Raw genomic sequence first — 9183 nt, forward strand, 5'->3', positions numbered from 1 at the left:
CAGGAGGTGGACGGGGCATGGGGTTGCCCTGGCACGCTCTGGGAAAGGGCGGATGTTGGAGGGTGGCAGGCCTTCTGTCTGGGACAGGTGGAGCAGGGCCGACGTTTGTGGGAGGGGAGGTCAGGGCTGGAGGTGCAGGCCTGTAGGGGGTGCGCAGAGGGGATGGGGTGCGGGTGAGATCCCAGAGAGGGAGCAGGGTCCCGAGGTAGCCCTGGAGACCCCTGGGCCTCAGGCAGCAGGTAGAGCATCAGGGATACAGAAGGGAGACTGGAGAGCTGGTCCGGATGCCGGGCAGGGCTGGGTCCGGGAGCCAGAGGAAGCGGCAGGGAAGGGTCAGCCAGTCACATGAGGCCCAGACAGCGGTGAGGTCAGCTCTGAGAAGTCCTGTGGGTTTAACAGCACCCAGGGGGAGGCTCAGGAATGGCGTGTCTAATAGGACTGTGGGGGAGGGGCGGGGGAGGGCGGGGGGGGGGAGAGTGAGCATGGGGCGGAGCGGGAGGTAAAGACTCGGATCCGTAATTCTGTCCAGAAGTCTGTCCAGAAGTCCGGCTCCTAATGGGGAAGAAAGAGACTGGGAAGGTGGCGTGGGGCCTTTGGGGTCTGGAGAGCGGTCTTTTAAAGGTTTATGACAACTGAGCACCTTTCAAGTTGATGGGCTTTTATCCATAAACAAAGTGATGGAAGTTAAACATCCTGTGGCGTCGGGACCAGCGCCACGGTGGATGGCAGCTGTGTGTCCTGACAGCCCAGAGGAGGGCAGCGTCAGACCAACTCCTGCGGAATAAAGTTGACCAGATGTGTCAGTACTGATCCAGGGAAAACTAGAAGCTCCCCGTGGACCCCGAGCTCGTGAACCAAGCCTGACCTGTGACCCATCCTTCTTTCCGGCCTGATCTTTCCTCTTGGCACAATCTCAGAGTCCCAGCAGCGCCTCTTGGAAATCGACAGTGATTCTGAAGTTTACATGGAAACACAAAGGGCCTGGAATGGCCAAGATCACCTTGAGGAAGAAGAACAAAGGTGGGGGACGCGCACTCCTGGATTCGGAGACTTACTCTAAAGCCGGGGTGTTTCGAACAGTATTATGTTGGTGAATAGACGGCAGGACGAACAGTTTGGAACTGAGCCGCATGCACTTGCCAGACGTGCTATTTCAAGAGGGAAAGGCAAGTCTTGGCAACAAGGATGCCAGGACAGCTGGGCAGGGAGTGGCCAGGGACCCACATCATACCGTGGACAGAGCTAATTTGAGCTGGGCCACAGATAGACTTTGAAAGAAAAATGTAAGTGGGTACAGCTCCTTGAGTAAAACAAAATACTTCGCCAGGAGAGGGGAGAGGGGAGAGGACCAGCGGTCAGCCAGTGGGCACCTTGCCTGGGAAGCTGAGGGAGACCACGTGGTCTGGGGAGGGGTGCTGGGTGTGGAGGAGGGTGGGGGCTGGCTGAAAAGAGGCCCCTGTGGGACCTGGGTTGGGGGCTGTGAACCCCAGGTGGTACTCTCCCCTTGAGTCTCCCGCAGGACCCAGCTAATCACATCCAGGGCTAGAGAAGGTCCCCTGGGGCCCAGGAGGTGGGAGGCTGAAGGGGCAGGTGAGGGGCTGTGAATGCTGGACCGAGGAGAGCAGGAGGGAGGGCCGGCAGGCAGAGGCAGGGCTGGGCCCTGGAGACGTGGCCAGAGGAGCCCGGCAGGCCCGCCTGGGAGGAGGAGAGTGTCGTGGGCCCTTTGACGGTGGCTGAGGGGCAGCGGAGCGGCTCTCCCTCACTCATCCTCCTGCCTTCGGGGAGGTCTTCTCTCTCCTCCTCTCGAACTCAGGAGTCAGCCCTGGTTTGGGCAGGCACGGGATGGTCCTGCTACCCACCTCCGTCGTGAGCAGTGTTCTGGTCACTGTGCCGTGGCCTCAGGGGAGTGTCCTCACAGGGAGAGTGCCTTTCTTTGGCCCTTCCTTTAGACTGCTGCTGGGGGCTGGCTGTGAAGACCAGGGCTTGAGCAGCCGTTTTGTGCCGTGAGAAGGAGGCCTTGTGCTGGGGGAAGGAGCCCAGTGACCCATGCAGGTGGCTGCTCAGTCAGGGGCCCTCACAGCAGCGGGGAGCAGACTTCCCCCTCGCTGACCCTACGGCCCCTGCGTTTCCTGAGACGCCCAGCTGACACCATCACCAGGGCTGTAGCTGTGCCTGTGGGTGAAGGGTAGGGCCCAGATGTAGGCCCCAGGGCAGTGGGCCAGTGGGCCACTGGAGAAGGGAATGGCAAACCACTTCAGTGTTCTTGCCTTGAGAGCCCCATGAACAGTGTGAAAAGGCAAAAACGACAGGACACTGAAAGAGGAACTCCCCAGGGCGGTAGGTGCCCAACACGCTACTGGAGATCAGTGGAGAAATAACTCCAGAAAGAATGAAGAGACGGAGCCAAAGCAAAAACAACACCCAGTTGTAGATGTGACGGGAGATGGAAGTAAAGTCCGATGCTGTAAAGAGCAATATTGCACAGGGGCCTGGAATGTTAGGTCCATGAATCAAGGCAAATTGGAAGTGGTCAAACCAGATGGCAAGAGTGAACATCAACATATTAGGAATCAGTGAACTAAGATGGACTGGAATGGGTGAATTTAACTCAGATGACCATTATATCTACTACTGCAGGCAGGAATCCCTCAGAAATGGAGTAGCCATCATGGTCAACAAAAGAGTCCGAAATGCAGTACCTGGATGCAGTCTCAAAAACGACAGAATGATCTCTGTTCGTTCCCAAGGCAAAGCATTCAGTATCACAGGAATCCAAGTCTATGCCCCAACCAGTAATGCTGAAGAAGCTGAAGTTGAACAGTTCTATGAAGACCTACAAGACCTTTTAGAACTAACACCCAAAAGATGTCCTTTTCATTCTAGGGGACGAATGCAAAAGTAGGAAGTCAAGAAACACCTGGAGTAACAGGCAAGTTTGGCCTTGGAATATGGAATGAAGCAGGGCAAAGACTAATAGAGTTTTGCCAAAAGAACGCTCTGGTCATAGCAAACACCCTCTTCAAACAAAAAGAGAAGACTCTACACATGGACATCATCAGATGGTCAACACTGAAATCAGACTGATTATATTCTTTGCAGCCAAAGATGGAGAAGCTCTATACAGTCAACAAAAACAAGACCAGGAGCTGACTGTGGCTCAGATCATGAACTCCTTACTGACAAATTCAGAGTTAAGTTGAAGAAAGTAGGGAAAACCACTAGACCATTCAGGAATGACCTAAATCAAATCCCTTAATACAGTGAACGTGAGAAATAGATTCAAGGGACTAGATCTGACAGACAGAGCGCCTGATGAACTATGGACAGAGGTTCATGACATCGTACAGGAGGCAGGGATCGAGACCCTCCCCAAGAAAAAGAAATGCAAAAAGTGAAATGGTTGTCTGACGTGGCCTTACAAATAGCTGGGAAAAGAAGAGAAGCTAAAAGCAAAGGAGAAAAGGAAAGATACTTATTTGTATGCAGAGTTCCAAAGAATAGCAAGGAGAGTAAGAAAGCCTTCCTCATTGATCAATGCAAAGAAATAGAGGGAAACAACAGAATGGGAAAGACTAGAGATCTCTTCAAGAAAATTAGAGATACCATGGGAACAATTCATGCAAAGATGGGCTCGATAAAGGACAGAAATGGTATGGACCTAACAGAAGCAGAAGATATTAAGAAGAGGTGGCAAGAATACACAGAAGAACTATACAAAAAAAGATCTTCGTGATTCAGATAACCACAATGGTGTGATCAATCACCTAGAACCAGACATCCTGGAATGCGAAGTCAAGTGGGCCTTAGGAAACATCACTACAAACAAAGCTAGTGGAGGTGATGGAATTCCAGTTGAGCTGTTTCAAATCCTAAAAGATGATGCTGTGAAAGTGCTGCAGTCAATATGCCAGCAAATTTGGAAAACTCAGCAGTGGCCACAGGACTGGAAAAACTCAGTGTTCAGTCCAATCCCAAAGAAAGGCAATGCCAAAGAATGCTCAAACTACCGCACAGTTGCACTCATCTCACACACTAGTAAAGTAATGCTTAAATTCTCCAAGCCAGGCTTCAACAGTACATGAACCATGAAATTCCAGATGTTCAAGCTGATTTTAGAAAAGGCAGAGGAACCAGAGATCAAATTGCTAACAGCTGTTGGATCATGGGAAAAGCAAGAAAGTTCCAGAAAAACATCTATTTCTGCTTTATTGACTATGTTTGACTGTGTGGATCACAATAAACTGTGGAAAATTCTTAAGAGATGGGAATACCAGACCACCTGACCTCCCTCTTGAGAAATCTGTATGCAGGTTAAGAAGCAACAGATAGAACTGGACGTGGAACAACAGACTGGTCCCAAATAGGAAAAGGAGTACATCAAGGATGTATATTGTCACCCTGCTTGTTTAACTTCTATACAGAGTACATCATGAGAAACACTGAGCTGGAAGAAACACAAGCTGGAATCAAGATTGCCGGGAGAAATATCAATAACCTCAGATATTCAGATGACACCACCCTTATGGCAGAAAGTGAAGAAGAACTAAAGAGCCTCTTGATGAAAATGAAAGAGGAGAGTGAAAAAGCCGGCTTAAAACTCAACATTCAGAAAACTAAGATCAGGGCATCTGGTCCCATCACTTCATGGCAAATAGATGGGGAAACAGTGGAAACAGTGACAGACTTTATTTTGGGGGGCTCCAAAATCTCCACAGATGGTGACTGCAGCCACAAAATTAAAAGATGCTTGCTCCTTGGAAGAAAATTTATGACCAACCTAGATGCCATATTAAAAAACAGAGACATTACTTTGCCAAAAAAGATCTGTCTAGTCAAAGTTTTGGTTTTTCCAATGGTCTTGTATGGATATGAGAGTTGGACCATGAAGAAAGCTGAGCACCGAAGAACTGATGCTTCTGAAAAGTGGTATTGGAGAAGACTCTTGAGAGTCCCCTGGACAGCAAGGAGATCCAACCAGTCCATCCTAAAGGAGATCAGTCCTGGAGATTGGAAGGATTGATGCTGAAGCTCAAGCTCAAGCTCCAATACTTTGGCCACCTGATGAGAAGAACTGACTCATTTGAAAAGACCCTGATGCTGGGAAAGATTGAAGGCGGGAGGAGAAGGGGATGACAGAGGATGAGATGGTTGGATGGCATCACCAACTCCATGGACATGAATTTCAGTAAGCTCTGGGAGTTGGTGATGGACAGGGAGGCCTGGCGTGCTGCAGTCCATGGGGTCACAAAGAGTCAGACACCACTGAGCAACTGAACTGAACTGAACTAAAGGGCAGTGGGAGGAAGGGGCAGACATCTGGCATGCTTTCTGACACAGTTTTATTAGGTAAAGTGTAGAGCCCAGTGCTTGATAAAATATGGATACTCAGGTCCACGGGTGACAAATGCTCCCTCTGGATTTCACTTTGAAACCTAAATACCATTCTTCCCTGGGTGCAGAGCGGTGCACCACCTTGAAGGGAGAAGGCTCAAGTCCCTGCCGAATTAGCCAGCGATTAGTCCTCACAGATGGTTCTCAACTGAGGCTTTGTTTATTCATAAAGACATCAGGCACCGTGTGCGCAGTAGTTATAAAATATTTATTGCCACCAAGGAAGTGTCTCACAGACATTGTGTAGTAAGAGATTTCCAGAGTCCTAGAGTATTAAATATTAAAACTTGTGTTTCCAGGTTTGCAGCTGCCTTAAACATTAAGAAGACTGGAAAGCAAAGTTATTTTTGCAGGACGGTGTGTCATTTAGCAAAGGCATTTCAGGTCAGCCTTGCTCTTTGCTTTATTTGCCCAAAAATCTAGTTGGAAATTGTGGGTCACCAGGCATTCACCCCTGTAATTCTCCTCCCCTCCCTCCAAACGCGGGGGGCCTGGAGGAGCCTGGACAGAAGAGCCTGGACAGAAGGGCCCGGCGTCTGCCCAGGGGGGTCCCGCGGGCCTCTCCTCGCCTCAGACTCCCCTGTGCGCCTGCGCCCACCAGGAGCAGCACGCCCCTGGGCACCAGCCGGTACATCAGAGCGGCATCAGGTCACTGTGGGTGGCACAGAGGTCCACTGCATTGATGGCAAGGGTGGGCGAGGGTAACACAGGGCCCGGGGGAAGGGGAGGGGAGGGGGAAGGGTGGAGGAGGGGGAGGGGAGGGGATGGGGGAGGAGGGAGAGAGGTGAGGAGTGGAGGAGGGTGGGGAGGGGAGGATCTGGTCGCAGCCAGAGCTCCAGCTGCTGAGGGAGGAAAGGCCCTGCTCCTGGGAACATCTGACCTGCCCTCTGTGCCTCACCCTGGAGCGTAAGGTTGTTCTGTGCTTTCTTCCCAAACAAATAATTTAGAAACTTCCCTTTTTCCTTCCCTCCCCGCCCCCCACCCCGTACTCTTGAACTGGTTTCATCACATTGTAATTATGTGTTTCTTAAAGGTTCTCTAGAGCTTGTGAAACAGAACATTTTCTTTCTTGTTTGGAGCTGCTGAGTGATGTGCGTATATGTGCCTGTGTGTGTGTGGTTTGTGTGGGTGCATACGTCTGCATATATGTTCAGGCGTCTATGGATGTGTGTGTGTATGTATATGGGCGCTCACATGAGGGTGTGGTAGGGTTTTGACAACACTCTCATTTGTGGCACCTGGCTCCTCCTGACTGCTTCTGATTTCCTAATGTTGCGTGTCTCTCTTTTTCTTGATTGTTAGCTAACTTATTTTTTACTTTATTCTTTTCCTTCTTTAAAGAACCAGCTTTTGGATTTATTAATTGGTCCGATCATTTTCTATTTTTTAAGTCACTTCTTCTTTAGTTCTTAGCCTTCTGTCTGCTTAACTTAGCTGTATTTTTAGTTGTTGAATTCAGTGCAAGATTGATTATTTTCACCTTTTCTTATTAATGTAAGTTAAAAAGGGTGAATTTTCATCTGGGCACTCTATTAGCTCTAACGCATGATTGCTGACGTGTCATGTAGAAGCTTGGTTCTCTAATAGCTGGTGGGGGGTAGGGTGCCCGTTGGCCTGTTGCTGAGGAGACTGGTGGATGCCCATGAGGTCTGAGGCTGGAGGACCTGGGATCCCGCTGAGAGCTCAGATCTGCAGCTGGTGCGCGTCACATGGGTGACAGCAGCGCCTGAGGTCACTTCTCTGCCCGCCCGCCGTCGCCTTTCCACAGGGTGAGCCCTGACCTCCCAGCTCTGAGCCCCCGGAGCTGCCCCTCCCGCTCCGCAGGTGAGGGCAGAGCCGGGTGTTGAGTCGGAGCCCTCAGCCGCCTCCTCTCGCAAGTTGGGTGCATTTTCTCAAGCGGTGAGGTCTCCCGGGATTGCCTCCTGGACCATCTGTCCTGAAGGAGTCTTCTTCAGCTCAGTAGTTTATTGTGAGAGTTAGAAGCTGTTTGCCTGCTGCTGCTTTAGCTCCCGGAGGAGGCCGTGGCGCCCACTCCAGTGCTCTCGCCTGGAAAACCCCGTGGACGGAGGAGCCTGGTGGGCTGCAGCCCAAGGGGTCGCTAAGAGTCGGACACGACTGAGCGACTTCACTGTCACTTTTCACTTTCATGCATCGGAGAAGGACATGGCAACCCACTCCAGCATTCTTGCCTGGAGAATCCCGTGGACGGAGGAGCCTGGTGGGCTGCAGCCCAAGGGGTCGCGAAGAGTCGGACACAACTGAGCGACTTCACTTTCACTTTTCACTTTCATGCATCGGAGAAGGACATGGCAACCCACTCCAGCGTTCTTGCCTGGAGAATCCCAGGGACGGCGGAGCCTGGTGGGCTGCCGCCTATGGGGTCGCACAGAGCCGGACACGACTGACGCAGCTCAGCAGCAGCAGCAGCAGCTTTAGCTCCTCTGTGGGCAGAGAGCACTGGGCGGGCGGCACCTGCCCTGCATTTCCCCAGGCTCCTTCCGGCACAGGTGCACACCCGTCCTTGAGACAGCCATGCGGCGCCAGACACGTCAGCCTGAACACGTGTCAGCTAGCCTAGTAGCGTCGCTGCAGCCTCCCCTTTGAGAACACGGACCCCCCCCCGCCCCGGGGGCTTCTCTGCCTTCGCTGCCACTGGTCCTGCACCTCGTGCGTGTGGGTGTTACTGGCCTGCTCTCTGCACCGTGGGTCATCACCTCTCGTCTGGCTCCATCTTTTCGTGGAGTGCAGCCTCCTTGACGCGGCCCCGAGGTGCTCACTTGAGCACGCGTGGTTGCACCACCGCTGCAGGACGTTGTGGTATAGGCCCCGGGTGTTATAAACAAGGTCACCACGAGCTCGCTGCTGGTGTCCTTGGACGAGTGTTTTCTTCTCTCTGGGGCAAAAGCTGAGCAGCAGAAGGCCGAGGTCCAGAGCAGCCATACACATGCTTCACAAAAACCGCAAACTCTTTCCCAAAAGACTGCACCACTTTTCACATCCACCAAGGCTGGAGGATGCCTGGCCCTGAACTCCCTGCATATCGGGTGACCGTCGGTGTCACTGTCTGTGGTTTTACCTGTTCTCGCAGGTGTGAAATGGCATTGCATCGTGGTTTGAGCTTGCGTTTCCTTAGTGATGAATGACGTGGACCACGCTTCCTGTGCTTCTGGGCCTTTGTATGTCTTCCTGTGTGAAGTGTCCGGTCACCTTGGCTTCCTCGAGAACTGCTGCTTGCATCCTGGCTTTCGGGTCATTAGCACAGAACTGCTGACACAGTCGAGCCGTGATTTCCTGCAGCTGCAGTCAGCCTCGCCTCCCAGGTCAGCCTCCCTTCCTAGGTCAGCCTCCCCTCCTAGGTCAGCCTCGCCTCCCAGGCCAGCCTCCCCTCCCAGGTCAGCCTCCCCTCCCAGGCCAGCCTCGCCTCCCAGGCCAGCCTCGCCTCCCAGGTTAACCTCCGCTCCCAGAGCTAATTTTGTAAGTTGACTTTTCCTTTGATTCTTTCCTTGATTCAATTATCAGTTGGTTTAGAGATTTCATTGTTGTTATTATTTTGCTTTAAAAAAAAAAAACAAGAAGGGTGGGACAGCACTGGCCCAGCAGGTCCCGTGGGCCCTGCGCAGACCCCAGCCCACCAGGAGCTTCATCAGAGGGAAGAGGCTGGTGTCCGGGTGGGGGACAGGGCCAGGCCCTCTACGTGCTGCTCCGGCCAGCTGTGCTTACACCGCTCACACCCGTGCCCACTTGTGCCCCCGAGAGTGGTCACTCCGGTCTGGGCACCCATTGCCAGCCAGT

This window comes from Budorcas taxicolor, chromosome 23 (assembly GCF_023091745.1).
Source record: "Budorcas taxicolor isolate Tak-1 chromosome 23, Takin1.1, whole genome shotgun sequence".
In the NCBI taxonomy this organism is placed as follows: domain Eukaryota; kingdom Metazoa; phylum Chordata; class Mammalia; order Artiodactyla; family Bovidae; genus Budorcas; species Budorcas taxicolor.